At 48.4% G+C, this 23,320-nt stretch overlaps 1 protein-coding gene across 2 annotated transcripts in view; it reads right to left on the reverse strand.

Moving 5' to 3' along the window:
* LOC102108514 (galactosylgalactosylxylosylprotein 3-beta-glucuronosyltransferase 1-like) overlaps positions 1-14,774 on the reverse strand; it is a 28,247-nt gene extending 13,473 nt beyond the window's left edge. For both annotated transcript variants that reach the window (XM_005523901.3, XM_088051412.1), the window contains exon 1: positions 14,587-14,774. The gene's annotated coding sequence lies outside the window, so the exon portion shown is untranslated. The remainder of the gene's footprint in view (positions 1-14,586) is intronic.
* Positions 14,775-23,320: the final 8,546 nt, after the last annotated feature.

The following is a 23,320-nucleotide window of genomic DNA, read 5'->3' on the forward strand; positions in this document are numbered from 1 at the left end:
AACCACATCTTTCAAAAAGTTTGCTCTGCAAGAAAGGTGATTTTCCAGTCTCTGGTTCAGGGCAGCTGGCCTCTCTGAGCCAGGCTTACAAGACTGTGAATGCTGGACTAACTCCAGCCCCTGGACTGTATGGTTTTGGTCAGAGACACAGGTTCTAAAGATCCTTACCTTCCCAGAGGGACAAATTTCACAGTTCAAACTATCCGTTGGGAACATCCCACCATCCAGTGTAACTATTTTCTAGGCAAGCACCCAAAACAAACTAATCTCAGGTAACGGAGCCAAAAGTTTCAAGAAACTGCTCCCTAATCTTGGTTTGAGCCACGTTCGCATGGCTCTACCGTTCTGTGTATCCTGGGAGGAGACAGGTGTGGAAAGGGGAGGAGACAGGGGTGCGTGGAGCAGGGCTGGAATAAACCTGCAGGTAGCTGCAGATGACTCTTAATTTCACACACCAAAGCTGTCAGTAGGGTTTTTGGTTTGTTTTCCCTGCATTTTGCTGCCTCTCTCCCCTAGCCCCTAGCCACCTTGAGGAAGTCCATGCAGATTTCATGAGTTCCCTAACTCCCGGTGTGGGAGATGTGATGCTGAAGGCAGAGCAGGGAGCTTTCAATTATTGATGAGAACGACCTCTCTTTAAACAAGGAATGCATAATTCATGGCAGCGCCGGTATTTGTGGTGAGCAGCAACGGCTCAGTCTCTGCCTTGCTGAAATGCACAGGAAGCCACTGTCCCCTCTCCCCTTGTTCCCTTGGGCCCATCAGAGCCTTCAGCCAAAACTACGATAGTGCTAAAAATTCAGACAGGCCGAGATGCTGCAGCGCTTCCCCTCACCAGGCAGCTGCCTGCCTGTTTGAGATGTGCACGATAAAGTGGGAGGATGGATTCAAGGAACCACAGAAGTGGGTGGAATGGGTTATTGCTCTGGGATAAGCATGGGTAATTACTGTGCAAACACAGTCAAAACAGGCCATTTCTTAGTTGTGAGAGTCCTCTGGCCCCCAGACAGGTCTTCAGGAATGGCATTGTTGTAGGACAGAAAGGGTAGGCTAGATTTAAAGGACAGTGCCTGAGGGTTCACATCCAGCTGTATGTCTTATGGGGATGGGAAAAAGAAGGGAATAGGCAGATTTGGTTTTCTGCTCAGAAAGTAGCAATTTAATTTCTCCTCTAATCTCTGCTGGAACTGGGTGACTGAAAAGCAAAGGGGGAAAAAAAAAGCAGTTTTTTCTAGGAAGGGAGACGTTAATCATACAATCATGGACTGTTTTGGATTGGAAGGGACTTTAAAGATCATCTAGTTCCAACCCCTCTGCTGTGGGCAGGGACATCTTCCACTAGACCAAATTCCTCAAAGTCCCATCCAGCCTGGCCTTGAACACATCCAGGTATGGGCTATCCACAACAATGGTGCTGGGCAACCTGGGCCAGCAGCTCTCCACCCTCAAAGTGAAGAATGTCTTTCTAACATTTAACCTATGCCTACCCTCTTCCAGTTTGAACCCATTTCCCCTCATCCTTTCACTACATGCCATTGTAAAGAGTCCCTCTCCAGCTCTCTTGTAGCCCTTTTGAGGTATTGGAAGGTGCTCTGAGGTCTCACCAGAGCATTCTCTTCTCCAAGCTGAACAGCCTCGATTCTTTCAGCTCATCTTCATAGGGGAGGGGATGAACAGGGAAGAGAAAGGCTCTGATCCCACAGCTGGGATCTTGACCTCCCAGGAGCACAGACAATAGTAGGAGACTGCAGTTACACCCAAGGTGGAAGAGTGCTCTTCTGCTGGGAGTTTTAATTGTCCCTGTGCCGCAGACCTGAAGGGCTGCAGGCAAGTGACACCTGCAATCTGAATGAGGTGAGAGCTCCCCTACTGCTCATGGGGAGAGAAGGCAAAGGAAAATTAAACGAGTCCCCTGGAGAGACAAAACCCAAGGAACTACAAATAATAAAACAATACAGGGAAGGATGGCCAGGTCCTTCCCCACAGCAGGAAGAGCAGAACTACCAGCAGCTGTGTAGTTTCAAGGCTCAGCCCCATCAATACTCTGTCCCTTGGTGCGCAGGCTCCTGTGGGGACAACTTCCCCAGGAAGTGAGTCACTCCCAATGAAACAGCTGCCCTCCCCAAGACCCTGCACCTTTTCCTCAGATGCAAAGAAAGGCTTTATCCTCTCCTCCCAGCTCTGATGCCTTCACCATATGGGAGCACAGTTACTTCAGCCCACAAACCAGGCTTGTCCCCTGGGAATACACCATGTGCAACCCCATCCCTCCACTGCCCACATGAAGCCAAGTTGAGCATTCCTTAAAGTTTGGTCCATAAACTGCTTGATACAGGACCTATCCAAAGAGCATCCTTGTCCTAGACATGTGGCTTGTGTGTGTGAGAAAAGACTGGAGAAGGGTGATGCTTTATACAGGGATTTCTTCCAAGTAAAAAAAAAACAAACAAAAAACCAACAGAAAACAAAAAAGACACTTTGACGGGGCTAATTAAATCCGCTGGCTAGGTCCCACGGGATCCAGTACTTTAGAGACAGCACGTGGCTCAGCCTGCTATCCCCAGGTAGATCAAGGGTATCCAGGCACTATCTGGGCTATCAGCAGGAATGGAGATAACCCAGTTTGAATACAGACTAGACCTTGAACTTGGCTGCAAAGCCCGTCCTTGCAGGGAGCCTTCCGGAGCCTGAAAAAGGAGGTCTAAGCCAGGCTATTTTTAATCAGCCCAGACCCAAATGTCCTTCACGATTGATCCATACAACTTGTCACTGCATTCCTGCCCCCTGAGCAAGGGTGGGCCATGACTCAGAGGGACACAGCCCTCTGTCCCATCACAGTTTCCCTGTACTGCAGAGCCATAATCCAGGGGTGCCAGAAATACCTAGAGAAAGATTAGCAGCTGAGGCCTGAAGAGAAGCAGGGGGTACCAGATGTCTCCTGAGAAAGCTAGCTCTCTCCTGAAATACCTCTAAGCTTGGAGTTATCCTCTCTTGAAAGGAAACTCAGGGGCTTATTCAGATGTCAGCTTGTCTTCCCTGCTGCAGAGCTCTGGCAGAAATGAGGTCCTTTTTAGATGCTGATGACTATTACAGAATAATAATTCCAAACGTATCAGCATGAATCAGCCCAATATCTGCATTAGCCAACAACAACAAAAAAAAAGCAGCATTTTTTTTTTCCTAAGGAGGCAAAATTTTGCTTCTAAGGAAGCAAAAACAATAGTGGATTGTTCCAAAGTTTCTCTATATCTCATTCAGAGCTTTCCCTACTGAGTTAACAGCTGATGCCTGTTCAGCAGGAGTGGGAGCTGTCATTTTACAGCTTTTTTACAAGGAGACAGGAAAAACCCATAGTATTTCCTTCCAGAACATTTTCAAAGATGGAGAGGAATTACTTCTTCAGAGGAAAAGGCATTAAGCATTATTTGATGGATAATTACATTTCACAGGTGCTTGTTATGGGGGGAAGAAAAAAATCACATTTATCACGAGCTCCTTGTAAAGATATGGGGCCCAAAGGCCAATGCTGTTCCTCTGGTAGCAGCTGGGATACAGAGACAGGCTTTGATCTCAGCTATGTGTCAATATGACATCAAATGCAGACCTCCAGAGGAACGTGCTATCACTAATGCACACTCTTGATTGATTTAGACAGCTTGTTTTCCTCCTGCTTTCAAAGGAGATGTTGAAATGCTGTTCCTTGCTGGACTTCCCCATTACTCCTAGGGAAGGCAAAAGAAAGCAAAGGAGAAACACCTGCGGCTGAAATCACAGTGCAAATGAGTGGGGCAGCAGTTATGCCATTTAAAACACCAGTGTAGCTAAATATGTCTACTGTCTTCCCAAAATCTGTGGAAATACTGGCATTTTAATGGTTACATTTGTGTGCTTGCCCCCTGAAGAATCAGAGCCCTGATCTGTTATTGGATGGAAAGAATGATGGGTAGGGAATGAGTGCAGTGTAAACGCAAGAATTCCCCTGAGTTTTTATTTTGGAATGCTGGCTGAGTTATGTGATCAATAAAAGCATCGTGCAAACAGAAACTTTGTGTGGAATACTCTTGTGGGTGGCCATTCCATGTAGATTAAGACGGAGAGGACACAGGACAGCACTGATGCCACATCATGCAGGTGTTAGTTGTGTGAGATTAGAGAGGAGAAACATCACTTCGGTATCTTTGATGGACATTTCTGCTGTTGCAGCTCTCTGAGCTGTGTGAAATACGCTCGCTTTATAACTGGCTGAGATGGTCCTAAATGCTAATTCTGATTTCTTCCTCCAAATAAATCATCAGCACTCATTATATTTGCCACTTGCTGTGCAGCATCCAAGTGTCACGCGGACACTTTTAGAAACAAACGTAGAATGGATAAATTGGCACCTAGAGAATTGTCTTATTGCAACTGATATACGTTATGGTCCACTGCTTGATTTGTACCTTAAATGCCACAGATCATCTGTATAGCTTGGGCTTGATTAAAAGAAACACTAGAATGAAAATTAGAGTCAGCAGACTGTTTATTTTTTCTGCCTTCTGCATGTGAAATAAAAAGGGAAGAAGAGAGCAAAAGAAAAAAGGGCAGGAAGCTGATGGTCAGTGTCCTGCTAGGACTGTCCTGCTAACAGGGAAGCTGTTGACTCTGGACTACAGGCAGGCCACATTCAAATTATGTACCAAGGTGTTTGATAACAAGAAACCCATATGCAATTCCCACCTTCCGGGAATGCCAGGGGAGCAATATCTAACTTGAGCACTGGCAGCAGCTGCTAGTATATATCCCTGCATCATGATCAGAGTAAGCTTTATTTTGTAGAAAAAGTAAGCAGTAGATGCATTTGGGTGAACAGATGGAGCTGAGGAGTAGCAGAAGTCAAATGCCCCTTCTAACAACAATCCAAGCCTACCAGAAAAAAAAATATGTGGGTTTTGGTTTCTGTTTTTCAGTGCCTTGCACAGTTAAAATGGAAGAGTCTGTTGGGAAGGCAGGGAAGGCTGTGAGGGAATTGAGGGCAAATGAGCTCACAGCATGAGAAACAAACTGCGCTCTCTCTCTTAGAGTGCATGGGCCTTGCCATAGGGCTTGCTTGTAAAGGGATTGCTCTCTGCCATGCTCCTTAATTGCACATGAAAGCAGCCTGGTCTGAAAGTATCTTTCCATGGAGAGTTTATAAACCTTCCCCAGGGAGGGAGGTCAGCCTGTGCTCTACCGTACTCCTGGGCTTCTCTGTGAAATTGTGTTCTTCAGGCTGCTCTAGGCCTGGATGCAAAAGGGGGTTGATATTACCCCCAGGGCTGGCAAGATTGCCTGCTCGATCTGTTTCCTGAGACTGGAATATCGTCTTTGCAGAAATACAACCACAATAACCCTGGGAGATGTGTCTCCCCAGCTCTTACACCTTGCACTCAGGGTGTGCTGTCCTTCCTACCTTCCACATTCATGGGCTGCCAGTTGGCCTTGGACAAAATAACTGATGAATAGATACTTCTGGCTGGAGAGGAAAGATGAACTAGGCTTTTTTTTAACTCTTCTCTGCAGTCTGAGAGACCTTGGAGCTTCAAAGGCAGACCAAGGTGGCCTGGAAGATCAGGGCAGACAAAGAGTGGTTTATTGTTAAAACCAGAAATGGTCTGCTGCTGTAAATCTGAGAGATGGATGTGAATCTCTCCTGATTCTGTGGATGAATCTGGCTCCCTCCTTGTGCTTGGGGAAGAAAAGTTCTCTCTGGTTATGAGGACATTTGTGGAGGTCAACAAGCAAGGTTAGGTATTTCTAGCTTCACACATTCATACCTCCATCCATTACCAGCTCTGCAAAAAATACCCTTGAAGGGTCAGCAGCAGTTTCTAAATATCCAAAAACTGCTTGTGAAGGAAGAAGGAAGAAACTGGATTTTTGCTTCTGCTGCTAAAACTAATTTCTAGGCCATTTGTGTTTGTTCTGGTGTTCAGTTTAGGACCCATGTTTGGGTTAGGAAAGAAATACTTGGTATCAGATTTTATCAGACTGGTAAGTACAATGCAGAACGGAGTATACAAGAGGAGAAATCTTGCTTAGTGAGTATTTTGCACCAGTGTTTAGCAGTTCCAGGACTTGGTTTGACTTCAAGAGAGCTACAGTCCAAGTGTGGCTTGGCTTGGCATGGCTTGATGGACTATGAATAAAACTTGCTGAGATGGCAGCTTATCTACCACTGAACAGGAGCTGGTGTTGACAAAAGAACCGCATGCATCCTCTGCAGCACCTCCAGAAGAGCCTGCTAGGTGGGAAGAAGTGTACAGAGTTTGTCTAGTGGGCTGACATGATTAGGAGCACAAGTGGGGAGACTGGTCATGATACTGGAACAGTCTTGGATTTATTCTCAAGAGGGTGACAAGAGAGGCCCTTTGAGGTGGTAAGAACAATTTTAAATTATCCTTTCCCAAAGAATCCTTTGGGGTAAACTATATTCACCCCTAAAAGTCAGCACAGAGGTCAGCAGTGATGATTTTAGCAAAATGCTTATCAGTGTCCTGTGACTTCCTTTGTAATGGAACTGCTGATGCATATCGAGTAATAAGAGATTTATTCTGTTTTCTTTAATGGTCCAAGAGCCCTATTCTAACAAAGAAGTTAAAAACCTCACTTTGGCTGTTAAAAAACCCTCCTGTTATAATTGGATGACATGCTGCTGAGCACTGTAGGTTTGGGGAAAATAGGAAACAGTATGAGAGTTGCTAACCAGAATGGGAAACACACCAGGATTACTGGAGGAGTTATGGAGAAGCCTGTGGGCTGCTACAGATCAAGGGGTGCTGGTATCCCATGCTGGAGTGCAGACATGTGAGTTAAGGCAGAGCAGGGGACTGGACTGGAAAGAACACCTGAAATAACTAATTGTTCACAAAACAGAAAATGTAAGAGGTTGGTGGGAGTAGGATGGAGGAGGTAGTTCCAAGGGCAAAAAGAAAACAAAAACAGGCTGGGGGAACAATGTTGACCAGGCTGAGATCTGCCACTTAATAACACTTGACAAAATGCAAATAATTTCTCCTTCCTAAAGATCTGCCAGGGGATGCCTCAGCTATCTGGGGTCAGTGGTTAACACTCCTACCTCCTTTCCTATTGCTCCATGGAGACGAGGAGCTGGCACGCATGTCTGAGGGAGGAAAAAAACTTGCCGCGGACCGTGGAGCAGCAGGATTTGCCAGCCTGCCTCTGACTGCCCAGCCCAGCCCTGAGATACAGCTCAGCTGGGCTCGTGTTTGACTTCAGCAGACACTGCTTGTGGGCTTTGTAGAGGTGCACTGGGATAAATCAGGATTTGGTTTCTGTTTGCTTGCTAATTTCAGCGCCTGCTGTGAGATTTGGATGTTTCTAAGGATTCTGTATTAGCTTTAATGATTAAAAAATTATTTCAATGCTTAGTGAAGAAGATGCATGATCTATCATCGAAGCCGCTTAGCAACAAGACTCATTAAGACACGTATTAGTACAGAAAGATATCCTTGCCCCAGCGTCCTCTTGGAATGACTATCCACTCATCTAAACAAGATAAAGGTCTTTGCTGGCCTCCTCTGAGGCCAGAGGATAAAGCAGTCAACTGTGAAACAAGATTTCTTGGTTCTTTTTCTGGCTTCAACTATGCGTCAGTGTGTGGATCTGGGCAAATAATTTCACCTGCTTCAGTGCCTCAGTTCCCCCACAGGTAAGATAAGCACAACAAGCACTCTGGGGAAATGACTTTCAAGTGCCTAAGCTCATTAGAGAAAAAACAACCAGTGCAGTGAATAAAACTGTCTCAGCTCCTTGCTGGTAGTTTGTACTAACCACACGGTTCACTTTGTCCTCCTGAAGCCCCACATACAGTTAGCTAATTGCAGGGGAGAAAAAAAAGATCTTCTCCTAGCTCTTTACCACCTGGTGGTGGTAGCCAAGCACAGATGTTAAAACTTGTCATTTGGCTCAAAAGAATTAATTTTAGGCAAAGCATTTCTGGTTATCCTTCAAGGAGGAAAGAGTCTGCCAGCTCTGGGACAGGATCTAATTTTGCTCAAAGGAACACTGTTAAATACCATGTCTGAGAGGAGAACAGTAAGACTTTGTGTTTTATTCCCAGTCATTCACTGCATCTCTCAGGCAGTAACATTCTTAGGAGGAAAAACAGAAATGGGGTTGAAGAAGCAGGTGTAAGAGCAGACATTTCAGTTCACAGTGAAAAAGCTGAGACACTCCTGATTCTTTGGCTTGATTCCTCCTGCATGCAGGACATTGAACTTCACACCTGGATGCACAAACCTTGGTCACACTTTAGTGAGACACAAGGGTAAGAGAAACATAAATGAAAGGAAGATAAGGGAAGAAAAATAGGTGTAGGTGAGAAACTAAGGTATGACTGAAAGTGATTCCTGAGGAAAGGGAACAGAAGAAATGAGGTTAATGGGAATGTGAAAGTCGGAGGAGCGAGGAGGAGGAATGAACAAGGGTGAGGGAGCAAGAGACCAAGTGGGACAGCAAACAGGAGGCACAGTCAAGTCATCTGAGTGCTCTCTGAAGGGATTGCCTATTTTGTTTCTGCCCTTTTTTTTGTGTGTGATCTTGCCTTAAAATTGCAGGAATGTGGCGGCACAGCACTGGCGCTCTGATTTATTAATTCCATCCCGTCCCACAAGCCCATAAAACAAAAGCATCTGTGTTTGCTCAAGAGAAAACCATGAAGGGCCTCATTCACGTCAGAGGTGGAGAAAGAAGCTGGCAGATATAGGAAAGTCATCGTCTCCTCCTTCCTTTTCACCTTTGTGTGAATCTGGGCTGGGGGAAGGGCCTTGGGAGAGAAGGATCCAGGGGATGAGGTATCAGCAGGGAGAAAGTTAAGATCACCCTGGCACTTGTGCTGGAGAAAGTGGAGGGGAGATACAATGAACCCAATGGCTGGACCAGTGAGGAAGGGAATGCTTCCCAGCACAACAGAGAGGACAAGATCCCTCGCTGCCACCCAGGCTCATGCAGCACTGGTGTCTGAAGTGGTATGTTGTGCAGTATTACCCCAATGAATGTCAGTCCCATTGCTGTGGTCCCTGTCAGGGCTTTCATGAGACCTAGCACTGTTGCCTAATCCATAGCTATGGACATAACCATAAAAATAAATAAATCTGCCAGTCATAGCAGAAATACCCCTTTACAGCTGTTTTTAACTTTCAGAATGAGGGAGGGTCAGGGCAAGATGAATGTTAACCTACTTTAACAACTGGGACATGAAGGGGGAGAGGAGCCAGCAACCTCTACTCCTGCCAGGCAAGGATCAACTGTGCTGTTTCTATCAAGAGGCACTGTGGGATTTTTCTTGGGAGCAGAGGACCTTGCTAAAACCCTGCCCTTAAGGACAGTGCCTTTAGAAGCCAGGCTGCCCTGCAATGCCCCAGGGGAGAGTCACCTCAGGGGACACAGGGTCTGCAAGTTACTGCTGCCTGCCTGGCCCTTGGCTTTTCCTCCAAGTTCTCCCACACAAGGATTGCCGAGGAGCAATCCTGCTTTGCTTAGCAAATCACAGTTCCCATGTGCCCTGTACTCCCACACACAGACCCACCGTGAACTTACAGAACAAGACAACACTGCTGCTCTAAAATCTTTCATCCAGAGCTGAGACTGCCCGACTGCTAACCTTGTTCGGCTCCAAGTAATCCCAGCACTTTGCTTGGCTAGAGGTTGGCTGTACTGGGAATAAATGCCCTTGCTCTCATTGACAAGGGGTAACATCCAAAGAAAACCATTTCCTTTTGCAATGCAGCATTATTCATAGACCAGCACCACATAGAGTTGCCAGGTCACTGGCAGTCTGCTAAAATCCACAACACGGGCAGGGGAAGTGGCAGTGTAAGCACCACTGGACCAGCTCAAATCTCAGCAGAAGTTAACCTGAACCCACTCTAGCTGACAAAACCCAAACCTACAAGAGCTAAGTGTCAGCACACAGGCTGGAAAACACTTTTTTTTTGCTTCTGCCTGAAAATTAAAATATGCCCCAGTGATCTTCACTTGAATGTTTGTGTCCTTTTGTCCTTTGTCTTACATTGATCAGCACTGTGGGTTTTGGAAGGTATAAAAAAACTCCTGTCCTAGAGGATGTGAGAGATTCAGCCCTGAAGATTTAGACCTATTTTGAGTGGACTGCCCTGTCCAGTGATGAACAACCTACTATCCATCACAATTTCTCCTCTTCCTGAATCCAATACTCAGCACCAGCAGCATCTTGTAGCACAGAGTTCCTTATGTCACAATGCACAGCATGAGAAAATACTTATTTTTATCATCAAATTGCTACCTTTCGTGTTTTCCAGAATGCAGTCCAGTTCCTCTACTGAGAAAAGACCTGTAGAGGTCTTCATTCTCCCTCTTCCTTGTTGTTGATTGCTTCGTTTTTCACCCCAGTGTCCCTCCTCATGTGTCTTCCTGAGCTGACTAACCCCAGTTTAAGGAATGTCATTTATGTGCACCAGGCATTAGTGGGATTACCTGATCAGAGTAGGGATGAACAGCAAACAAAATCTCAAGGTGCCTGTGCTGGAGCTGTGGATCCCAGTTCTGTGTCTCAGGGCTAAGAAGCTGCATCTCATGAGGAAACTTAGATCATGTTTTATAAATCTCAGGACTTTGCAGAGAGCAATGTTTTCATCTCAGGCAGAAAGATGTCAGACAGCCCCCCATACTGTGTGGTGGAGGAAGCCAACAAGGCAGTTGATTGAACACTTGAGCTGGTGGAGTCAGCATCTCTGGATGTGTTTAAAAAAAGAGATTGGATTTGGCACTTGGTGCCATAGTCTAGTTGAGTTGTTAGGGCTGGGTTGGACTCAATGTTCTTGAAGGTCTCTTCCAACCCATTGATTCTGTGATTCTGTGAACATTGGCAAAGTAGATAAATTTGAGTTTTAAGGAAAGGCCTTCAGGAGCACTAATGTCACATGACAGCAAGCTAAAGAGACTTCAAGCTTTTAATTATGAGCCTAAAACATCATGAAAAATTAAAGGACCAAGTTTTTATAAGTGTGTTGACCACGGGTTGAGGTGCGGTTTGGAGACATACCCCAGCCTGGAGAAGTCAGTGGGGTCTGACCAGAGTCCCTTTTGAAGAACTGGCCTTAGGCAGTTGTGTGTGCACTCGAGACAAGGGTGCTGACAGCCACAGTCTCATCCATGCCCTGTATCTATTAGCCTTTTGTGGTACTGGTAGGTTTTAAATCGCAGTCCTGTTAGGCTGAGCTGCTTCCCAGCAAGTGCTTCCCAGAGACACAGGGGCCTCTCGCCTGTGAGACAGATGATCTGGGGCTGTCTCAGCTGTGACGCGATGAGCTGCCGTGTCTCCCTTGTAAAGAGGGGGTAGTCATCCTGACAAACAGCTCTGTATGTGGGCAGGGAGTGCTCTTAATCACACATGCGGGGTACTTGGAGATCTCGGGATGGGAAGCGGTGCAGTAAAGCGTAATGCTTAATATTATTAGGCAGAAAGGCCAGGAACAAAAAGGGCAGAGTGATTTTAGACTCCTCCAGGGCCCTGGAGGTGTGTGGGACCCAGATTCCAGTCTGGCTTATTACGTCCTTTTTAGGCTTCTTCTTTTATTAGGAACAATTAGATACAAGGAGGAAGGGGACAGGTATCATCTTTCCTGTGTACATCCTGCAGAATAATTGCAGAGCTTTCTCAGAGCAATTCTGCATGCTCAGTAAAGGGCATCTTTGAAGCCTATCAAATATCTCATCCCTTGTAGGCATGCATATGAAAGCTTGCAGCACACGTCCTTATTGCTCCCAAGCATTGTGAACAGGAAAGACCATCTAAAGTGCTAAGGAGAGGAAGAAGAGGCCTTGGAAGTAGTTCCAGGAGGTGGATGGAGTTGTGGGGTGGCTTTTTATGATCAGAACAGGGACATTGCCTCCTGAGGCATTGGAGAAAAGCAGAAGGTGACTGCCTGCAGCACCAGCGTGCTGGGAGAGAGAGGCAGCTGAGGCTGGAGTTATGAAGGCACTGAGAAACACAGAGATGTGTAGAGCACTGTCACTGGCAGGTGATTACCGTGGTGAAGAGGTGAGGAAAGACATCCAGGGGTACAGCTGGAGTCAATCCAATCCAGGCTGCTGCCAGCAAGCTGCCTGCTAGGTACGACTTTGATCTCGGACACTAAGGACATCTCCTGGCCTGCTGCTGAAGCAGAGGAAAGTTCCCTGCCAAAAAGCACCTTTACCAGTGCTTCATAGGCTAGAAGAAAGAATGCTGGGTACACAGGAGACACAGCCTTGAGCTGTCCAGTACAACCTCAGACACAGTGCAGGGAAGATGTCATTAGAGAACACAGGCACTAGGCACCAAAATATTCCCAAACCACGGGAAGAATATGAATTTAAGGGCTGTACATAGTGGAAGTGTTTTCTCTTTTGAGTACATTTAGCTGCTGTATAGCTCTCTACAGCTCCCTAGGCAACAGTCTTCCCAGATGACACTGTAACAAAGCCCAAAGGTGCTGGAGCTTCCTTTGTTAAAACCCTTGTCGTGGGAGCAAGTGTCCTCAGCCCAACTGCTTTGCTTTCTATCCCGTGGTTGTAATAGTGTCTTGCAAGCCAGGCTGAGGCCCTTTGTTGTAAAGGTGACTGCATCTCAGCTGTGCTCTGTGTCAGCTGGTTGAATTGCTTTGGGATTGCAAGGTTGCCTAGATGATTTCGCTATTATTATTATTACAATTATTATTACTATTACTATTATCATTATTATTACTGCTATTATTGTTACTACACTGAAAATGCCAAAGAAGAGCTTTAACTTGGTCTCACCAGATTCCTGAAACACCCGATAGGACGTGTTAGCTGCACATCTACCTCTGCACATTAACTGCTCTGCAGAGCTTTAATTCAATGCAGACTGAAGTTCCCTGAAAGCAACACCAAAGTCACTCCTGGGAGGGACAGGGGGAGGGAGGGCAGGAATCACAGACACGGAGTCTCACACCGGGCAGGCACAGCGTGCGCTCAGCTACCACGGCTCACGCACGGTCTGTATCCCTGGTGTGCCTGCCAACAGATAGATTCCAGGAAACCGTGGAGCAGGCGCCAACCAAAGGTGATGGAGCCCCCACATCCTGCTCCAGGGCACGGAGAAAAGAGGATTGGCAGCGTGCACAGCTGCAAACATATGCGACACAGGCTGTCACACACAGCTCTGCCAGTGGCTTCCTCCTGCCCTGTAACCCTCTCTATTGCCTGAGACTGAGGTCCCGATAATCTGCTATTGAGGAATCACATTTTGCAACAATGATGGCCTCCCTTCTGCGAGGTTCCTATCCTGCTGTCTCTGTGCACCTGTCTCCTAGCTTGTGGAAGTGCTATATGGCCCCTGTTCCTAGTCCTGCCTGAGGCTAGTAAGGTCAATGCCTTGCACTTCTGCTGGTTGTCCAAGGTACAAGGAGTGAACCTCCCCACCCGTTTTCCCTTTTTTGCACCTGATGAGATTTAAGCCCAAGCAGAAGTGGGTGATCAGACTCATGTGTGAAGCTGCTGTACCGTGCTACACTCTTTGCATATGTGCTTTGCACAAGGAAACCTCCTCTGGGTCCAAAAATTGAGTTGAAAGCACCTGCAGGGGCTGCATCGCTCACTCTCCCCCACTCACTTGCTGAGCTCTGTGGACTTTAAGTTATCAGACAGGTATTTATAGCTTGTCATTATTGTTCTGCTATGGTGATGCCTGGTGCTGCCCTGCTGATTCCAACGACCCTTCTCTCCAGTTGCACAGAAATTGCCCCTTGGCAAGTTTCCCTGAGGAGTTACTGAGGAGCTGGCTGCTTCTCTCCAAATCTGCAGCACCTTGAGGGATTTCTCTGTCATGCACTAGCTGCTGAGCTTCCCCCTCTTCTCCCCTGGCCCGAGGCTGGATGGGTGAGTGGCTGGAGTGGGAGGCCGAAAAAAAGTATTTTTCAACTCACCTAGCAAGATCCACCCCAAACTGCTCCAGAAAACCAGCAAGTGCATCCCTCGGTAGACACCCGTGTGCGAGGCAGGAGTAGAAACGGGCAGAATCCTTCCCCAGACCTCCAACTCTTGCCCTCTCCCAGTCCACCTCTCCAGAACCCCTCACTGGGACGCCCACTTGGGGTCGGTTCCCAGCTGTGATGCTACCTGTGCCTGCACAAACCCCCTTGTCGCCCTTCTGTAGTTTGGCTTCTCCGGTGTTTGTCACCAAGAGGCGCAATAAAACCTCGCCGCGAGCAGCGGCGTGCCCGGGACCCGCGTTTGGGTACCCTCGCTCGGAGATCCCGGTGACGAGATTCCCGGCACCAGGAACGGGAGCATCTCCCCACAGCTGGAAAATTCCAGCCTGGGAGTGGGATGCGGCTCCCCTGGAAGGTGTCCGGACCAAGGTGTGGGGAGATGCAAGGACAGGGGCTCCCCGTCAAGCGCGGAACCGGTTCGGGCTCTGAGCAAGGACGAAGTTCGGGGATACAGCTGTCGGTCGCGGGGCAGAGCACTCCTCCAGCGCCAAGCGACCGCAAGGTCACCGCTGTATCCCCGGCGCTGCTCCCACCCCCAAAGCCCCGGTGCCCGAACGCGGGGTCTCCGGCTTACCTGGCGAGATGGGCCGGTCACGGCAGAGACGCCGGGGAGCCGGGAGCGGGGCGGCACCGCGCCGGGGGCTGCCGGGGGGGCATCGCCCGCCGCCGGGCGGAGGCGTGTCCTCCCTGCGCCCTGGGAACAGCACCGGCACCGGCTCCGGGACCGGCCCGTCGGCGCTGCCGGCGGATGGCGGCGCCCGCCTTCAGACGGCGCCGGCGATGCGGCTACGCGCGGCGCGGAGCCGATTTAAGGCCACCCCGTGCCGGGGGTGGGGGGAGCGCCGAGGGCCGCCCGCAGCGGCTCCTGCGCGCCGCGCATCCCGCGGGGCCACCTTAAGCGGGGAAGGGGCGAGCGCGGAGCCAGCGAGGGGGGAAGGAGCGGCGAGGAGGCCACCCGAGCCGGGAAAAGGGCGAAAGGCGAGCGGGGCCGGGCACGGCCGCAGCGCTGCCCCCGCCGCCCGCAGCGGGGCCGGGCACCCTCGAAGGGGGAGGAGGGTTCCCTGCCCCGGGCCGGCCGCTGCTCTTCCCGCCGAAGGCGAGGGGCGGGATTTTATTTTGCCCGTCCCGAGGAGCTCTCTTTGCCGCGGACCGGTGCTGGGGTGATTTCCCGCTCCAGCTGCTTCAAGAAAGAGCCACCTGCCATGGCTACCGCCCGTGCGTGTTGGCTGTCTGTAAGGCAACCTAGGAGTCACAGCCCGAAGCCAGCGGCCGCAGTGCTTCTGCGATTTGGTCCCCCAGATGCTGCTTGATGCGCGTGTCGCCACTGCGTGCCTCAGTTTCCCTGAGGAGGGATGATGGTGATGTTGGTGCAACCACTTACCACTGCAGCAGCCGCTGGGCCATTCCTTGCTCTGGCCACACGAACAGCCACAGCCAACGCTTTGTCTGTCTGCCTCTGCTTCGGAGCAGGTTAAGTGGGAGCAGGAGACCAGCCCGCTTCAGTTTTCCCCTTCCTGCATCCCTTATGAGCTGTCTCTCGGCCATAATAAAATCTCCATGCTGCTTGAAGGAGGGTGTGAGAAGCAGCTTTTCTTTCAGCCTCCCAGCTGGGGCTGGATGCACAGAGGGCAGAAGTGAGGGCTGTCACACCTCAGCCCTGCTGTAGGAGACTTCTCCTTGCGTTGGGCTGCACAGCACACATCTATCCCTCCCTGATCCTTCTGAGGGTTGTGACTGCCATATTCCAGGAGTTTCTCCTGAAGAGGTTTCAGCGAAACAGCTCTCAGCAAACCATGAGGCACAGAAGGTAGCACAGGCTCGGGGGGGACTTGTTGATCACGTTTGGCTTCAGGTAAAGCTCCTGCCACAGGATGCAGTAAGCAGGGCAAAATATTTTGAGATCCTTGGCTGGCAAGTGCTCTTAGAGAACAAGAGAAGTGTGTCTTCTCAGGATAGCTGGCAAGTCTTGGCCACGTTTCTTTCTGGAGCAGGCATTTCTGAAAACACCTTGGAGAGAAAGACATCAAGTGACATTTTACAGCCCAAATGACATTTACAAAGTGGAACACAGGCGAACACAACACAGGCAAAGCAGCAGGCTAGTGCCAGTGCCTTTACTCACTTGTTTCTCCCTTTGCCAAGGGGACATTCTGAGCAGTTGTGTTCAGTGCCCAGAAAGGACTATGGCCATGCTCACCACTACTGTGCTTATTGCTGTGTCCTTCTGCACCTCTCCCCCAGCTAGAGCAGGGCATGAAGTGCTGCTCTTCACCAAGTGTATTGAGGGCTGCTCTTACTCTGCCCTGGCATCCTAGACTGCCCTTAATGGTAGGAAGGCATCCATCCATCCATCCATCCATCCATCCATCCATCCATCCATCCTCAGTGTTGGAGGCATGAGGTCCCCAGGTTGCACGGTCAGCCCAGAAGGGTTCTGAGTGCTTGTGGATGAAAGCCAGCATGTGGGTGTCAGAAAATGGTGAGATGCTTCCCCACAGATGGCTCAGCAGAAGTCTGAATGCCTCTTGCTCTACTGTCAGAAACATTACTCTGCTCCAAGGATGAGGTAGCTGGGTTGTTCCAGCTCTGCAGCACCTTGATTTTAGGAAAATCTGCACCAAAGAAATTGATTGCCTACGCCTACAGGGCATTGAATCTTTCAGAATTCCCTGGGCTAAGGCAGAGACTTTATCCTCCTGTGGGTGGGGAAAGAACTTGGGGAGGAGTTAATTGAGTGATTATTAACCGCAGGCATCTTGAGAGGTTAGTGAGCTGCAGGCAATCCCTGGGTGAACACCCTAACCCTGGGACCTCTCTAAGAGAGGTTGGTTAAGGACTTTGACTTCAGCGGTCCTCTCTGGAGTGGAAAAGCATGAGGAAGAGATCAGATCCAAGGCTGCTGGAAACTCTGGAAGCCCAAACCACTTAGGCCTTACTTACCCGTGCTCCAGGCTCTCCTTTTTTATGTCTGCAGCCTTTGACATGGCTGTTTCACTGCTACATTCAGAGCCATAGTTTAGTCAGTCTGTCCTATGGTTGGACTGGGAGTGTTGAGAGTTGGCAGTGCAGGAAGATGCTTCCCCTCATGCCACAGTCAGAGCTGGCTGCTGGCAAAAGCTGCACACTTCTGCAGTGAAACTCAATTCTGGGGCAAGTGGGTCTGTGCAGAAACATTTTTCTTGGATAGAACATCCACAGTAGATTTATTGGAAGGGAGTATCCAGCGCGCTACAGCCTTCTTTATCCCTCCTGAAGTCAGTGGCTGGGGCAGTCTGTGTTTCTAGCCATATGGCAGTGGAGTTGCTGCCCTGGTAAGACTTTCCTCCTTCCACTGCCACCACAGCTCTGTCCAGCACAGACATTTGCAGCAATCCATACTGCAGTGTTCTGGGTGGCAGCTCTTCCCTGGCATGCTATACTTTCCTAGGCCATCTGCCCCTATCTCTGCCCACACTTCCTCCACTGAAAGTACAGCATAATGTGAAACTCCATGAAACCTCCATCTTGAGGTTGCCACTAAGCAAAGCTCCTTCCCAAGTGATAAGTGCTTCGAGATCCTGGGAGAGATACTGTTGGAGAGGGTAGCTTACAGTTGCAATCTGTGTCCAATTTATTCCTGCAATTTGCTTTTCTTGCTTTTTCAATGCCATGCCCTAAGGGGCCTGATGCTGTGTCAGCCTTGAGGCAGGCCCACAGACCACATGCCTGAATCTTGCAGCAGTAAGTCACAGGAGAGGAAACACTGTGGAAAATGTTCACTGACGCTTGCTGCAGAGAAAGAAGCTGTGCTGCAGTGTTGTGAGCCTCCCGAGGTCTTACTCCATCTGGGCTGAGTGGCTGCAGCTGCTCCCCACTCTCCTGACTCACCCCTCCTGTTGCAGCTGTTAGAAGCAATGCATGGTACAGTGTGTGTCTGAGGCACCTTATAGGATTGGGGGAGAAAGCTGTTCACACTTCCCACCCTTCCTTTTGGCACGGGGTTTGGCTACAGGGCAGTAGGGACTTTGCTGGTGTCCTCTGCTGTGGGGATATGTGTGGTGCTGTGATGTTGTGACCGTCTGTTCGCAGCTGTGCTGGGAACTTGCCTCTTCAGTGCCCTCAAGGCAGGGGAGAAGCAAAGAGAGCCATTGCCGGTTCCCAGCTGGCATGGTGTATTTCACAAACAAAAGGTGAGGAAGAGCTGGCAGCAGCCCTGGAGAAAGGCACACAGGGGATGCGGATTTGGGAGGGAAACCTACTGAAAAGGTCAGTCAAGAGTCATGCCCGCACCTGACGTGGCCTGTGAAGCATTGCTAGGTGATGGCATCACACATCGTCTCTGTAAACACAAATCTCAAAACACTGCACACAAATCCTAAAATGAGTAAAACCTTCCCTGTAGATTGGGAAGGTGGCATCCTTTCTGCTGAGAGGGAGGATAAGCCCTGGAGAAGACAAGTTATTCCCTCAAAGTCACCCCTGAAATCCATATCTGAGGGACGCAATGAGACACCAGAGGTCTTGCCTGCCAAGCCCCTCCCTGGTCAGGCTACATACAGCCTGATGGCATTTTCAGAGAGCTTGCTGAGCTGTCTTCTGCCTAATTCACACCTCTGCCCCAGGACAGACCCCCTTCCCAGCTCCTTTCCTTCCCAACCTTCTGGATGTGGTTAAAGAATAATGGCAGAGGGTGAGGAGGGGTGTCAGGTGCATCTCTTCCAAGGTCCAAAGCTGCAGCAGCTTCTATCTCTCTCTCCTCATTGTAAATCTGCCTGAGAATATGTGTGGCAGAACAAGCAGTCCTTGATCTAAAATCTGCCATCCTTTGAAGAACCTGTGCTTCAGCGAAGCAGCCAGCAGTTGCTGCCTGAAGAAGGCTGAAAAGCCACTCTGCAAAGCTCTGCAGTTTCATTTCTCTCCCCCTTGAAGCACCAGAGCTGTACACTAATCAAGCTATTTCTGCTACAAGCTTGGGAGGAAAGAAAGAGAGATTGTTAGTGTTAATGCTATTTTTAAATACTTTGCAGACTCTTGAATAGGATGATGATGGGGGCCGGGTAAGGACCCAGACAGAGACAGATTGATGTGTGGTAAACACATCTGCTATTCTGCAACTGGGAGGCAGCTCTCTCGGCAGCACCACTCCAAAGGTGCAGCAAGGAGCCGCTGTGAGGGCTCTGCTCGCAGCCCTGACAGGGTTTTGGCTTGGTGCTTCCAGTACTCTCTCCTCCTTCCTTGGCCACCTGCTGTGGCAGTGTTACTGCAGAGGGGCTTACAGCTTGCAACCCCAGGAATCAGCTTCCAGTCCCACAGCATGTGTAAGGGTTTCTGTATGCAGGCCAGAGCCTTCACACTCCTTCTGTGTGTGGGGAGAAATTGTCTGCTTCTGCCTGTACCTTGAACCCTAGGTGTGGGGTCTGTCCGTGAAATGCTGGAGAGAGTCTGAGTGACTGCCTTTCCTCAGATCCTCCTGCCCACCAGCTAAAGAAACACAGAGCTAAAGAAAGTCTCAGGCTTTGGTCTTATCTCTGCAGGAGAGAATGTTCCTAAGTGATAGGGAGAGAACAGGATGGGAGCAGGGAGGTGAGAAGGAGTGTTGTTCTAATGGAGAAGTTTAAAGAAACCCTCGACCATTGAGCTGTTTGGACAGGGGTTCCTTGTGTACCCCAAAGATGGCACTTCAGCATTCTTCCCCTCTGGAAAAGTTTTGCAAAGGGAAAACATGATTTACCTTTTGATCGATTTATGACCCATTCTTTAGTATCAAGCAGAGAGCTTTATCCTGAGGGTTGATCTCTATAGAATGGCTTAGAAAAGGAAGATGCTCTCTGTTAAACTGTCAACTTTAAGAATTATTTCTATGCCATCCTGTCAGTCTCGTCTCCATTAAACTCCATAAGGCTTACCTTAAAGGTAAGTAACTGCTTTTGTAAGAAACTAAATCTTAAGTGAGGTATCTGTTGAAAGCATGGGTGGATCCTCCATCCCATTACAGTGAATCGATGCTTGCGTAGTTTTGAAAGCACTGTCATGGAGACCCCGACCTCGACAAGGAGACGTTGCCACTCAACATACCCTGACCACAGCAAATCTCCCTGCACTGCCATTCCTAACAGCCAGTATTAATCTTGCATCCAGAAGGAAGAGAACGGCCCTGCTTTCCATAACCGCTCTACTGACGGGGACGTCAAATCCTTTTTCCAAAAGCCGATTGTGACACATCCTTTGTCTGTTCCTTCTGGGAGGCTGAGGGAGGCTGGGGGTGGAGAACAGAGGGCAGTTGTCACCCAGCTCCTCGGCTATATGAGAAAGTGGCTTCTGTTTCCAAGCTTCTCTCTGCTCACATCTTTCATCGACATCGAATTGAACAAGACTTTCTTTTGTACGAGGGGAATAATGAATGGTCCGCGCAAGGGTCAAATAGCACCGCCTGCCCAGGCTGGGACCTGCCTCACACAGTATGGGCTTGTCCTGGGGACACACAATTGCTGTTGCATGTGCCCCCGAGGCTGGCCTTCCCTCCTGGCACTGGACACAGGGAGGCAGGGTCCATGCATCCATCCAGCCATGGAAGGAGGCAAATGTGAGGGTGGTACTGCCCTCTGCAACATACAGTGCTATATCCATGCAACATCTAGTGGCTGGGGAGGGATTTTCTGCACTTGTTGTCCCCCACTTGCTGGGTTAGTGCTTGAATGCAAGTCTGAGCATGCCAGCAGTTCCATGTAGTCACAGCTGTGAAGTCCTATATGAAAGACCTACATGTGGAGGTCAGATAGGAAATTTCTCTTAATGTGCTGATGTTCCGATCTGGTTAACAGCTCTAGTTGCGATTTTTGATCTTTAAATGAGAGGCAGCCACAAATCCCTATGGATTTTCCAAGTCAGCCACATGCCTCCTCCAACACAAGTGTGCAAAGTCATCTCATAAATGTGACAGAAGCTTTTGATCATCATCTGCTAGAACAGAATCTGCCTCCTGCTGTAGATTATGGATCACAGAAAGATGCATGCTGGTCTTTGCTGGTGAACACTTAGATGTTTGTTCATCTGGCCTTCTAGTGCGTATGGGGCTCTCTGACTACATCAGCTACTGATGCCAGCCTTCTGAGGCTGGGTAGCCAAGTCTGAGCAGAACCTTCCCTCTTAGGAGGGCTGAATCTGTTGATGAGAAAGCAGAATTTTTCAAGGCAGAGAAGTACATGGTGTCCAGTTTTCTTTGCAGTATCTTTTCCTCCAAGCCTGCAAACTCTCCCTCAACAAGAAGAGCCTCTGCTACTCCAGTGTAATCCTGCTTAGGTTTCTGCTTGGGAGATAGCTTGGACATTACAGATTCAGTGCATTTAACATTCTTTGCTTTCTGGAAATCTCTTGAGCACTGTTCAGGCCAAGGTGATTACAGCTGTGCTGAGTGGAACAGAAAAAAAAGCCCAAGCCTGAGCCAAATGCCAAGACAGGCTGTTTCTGTGTCAATCAGCAATGAATAAGTCTGTATCCATGGGCAAAACCAGGACATGAACAGGACAAGAGGCTGCAAATGTGTCTGCAGAAGAACTAGGGACTCTTGGTGATTGCTGTATTGTGTTACACCAGCAAATGGAAAAGCCACTGTGCTGGGCTCTTTGTTAAAGGCATCTCAACCTCTAAGCTGTCAGTTCTGAGTGCTTGTAATGCTCGGCCAGTTAATCATTTTTGCAACATGAAACTCTATTTCAGTCCTGAGATAGAGTATTGCAAAGTGTGCTAGACCAGTGTGGCATGGCAGTGACATAAGAGGGTTCAGAAAGCTTTCAGACCTCTGGACAATGGGTTAGACTCCTGCTGATGGGTTGTCTTTAAGAACAAGAGGCAGTACCACCCAGCCTGAAACAGGTGGAAAGACTCTGAGCAAAGAAATGGGACAAGCTCATGAGCACCGATATGGAAGTCCCTTCCTCTCCATCCTCCTCCATCTGTTGACCTCATCTCAGCACCACAGAGGACATTCTGCGTGGGAGATTCAAACGTTAATTCAGACTTTGGGCTTGCTCGGCTCTCAGCACCTCGCCCACACAAATCCTGCCAATAGTCATTATTGTGATGTCTTCAGAGCTACTTCCAGTGAGAACTATTGGGAGAAAAGTGATGGGTGGATGTAATGTAATGTGCTGACACCACATGCACCTTGTACCCCACTCTTTATTTCAGTCTCATTTGTGATGAAAGGCCTCCTTGCTATTCCTTTGCTTTCCATCTCAGAGGCAGCAAAGGATCAGGTCAGGGATATGAAATGAACACAAATGTGCACACGCTCCATGTATGTGTGCATGCATGTCTGTTTGTACCTGTGTTACACAAGGAATAAAGTCAATGATGTCTCCTTGAGTAAGTCATGGGTCACCTGTCTTTGAAGGTCTAATTTTGTCAGACAAGACTGATTTTGTCAATAGGGCATCTGTATGAAACATTGTCCTAAGAAGAGCTAATACTCTCAATGAGAAAAAGACTACATATGTACTTTTGTATCCTCTAAGACTTGAATATTCTGGGAAGTTGAGTCGTGTGGCAATAGAATAGCAGTTATTGCTCTAGCTATGTTATTTTAACTCCCTCATGTGCATAATCTGTTCTGGAATAAGAGTAATTACTCCAAAGTAAGAAAATGCTTTTATTCTAGAACAGCAGCTCCCTGAGGGTGAATTATACTGAGAGCAGAGTGTGAACTAGTTTTTCCTGCCTTACCAGACTTTAGGATGCAAAAATTGTTTTCTGATCTGTACCAGAATAAAAATCAGATTATTTTGAGGTTTTTGTCAGTGAAGATAAATCAGCAAGATCAGGAAGAGCTCCTTAGAAGCCTACTGATCAGTATCTGCTGTGGGTGGACGATCCACAGTTTGAAGTCCCTTGACTCTCTGATTCATGGATGGACATTTACTTGGAAATCCTGCTTAGAGAGAAATGTCCTGAAAACATTTGACTGTAATAAGTGTGTGTTGTGTGTTCTGACTCTTATTGTCTTCTCCTTTTTATTTTTTTTTCTTTTTTTAATTTGAAGCGTCCTTGTCCTTGAAAAAAGTTTCATCTTTGATAAAATCACTTGGTATTTTCCAATGAAACACTAGTTTGTTAAAAAATTCATGATCAGCCTTAGTAGTATTAGCATAGATTTAATGGTATAATTATCTAACTATAGTTATGCTGGTCAGTTCCCTGAGGTACTGAAGCTCTAAGCTCATTTCTTCGTGTGTGTGCAAGCTCAAATGATAATGCAAGTCGAGCAGTCCTCTCTGCTGAACACGGGCATCTCATCTCTTCCCCTAAACTGCCCTTGCTAGTGGTACCCAGTA

This window comes from Pseudopodoces humilis, chromosome 2 (assembly GCF_049639895.1).
Source record: "Pseudopodoces humilis isolate 2021_Gansu_Grassland_sample_001 chromosome 2, ASM4963989v1, whole genome shotgun sequence".
Taxonomy (NCBI): Eukaryota; Metazoa; Chordata; class Aves; order Passeriformes; family Paridae; genus Pseudopodoces; species Pseudopodoces humilis.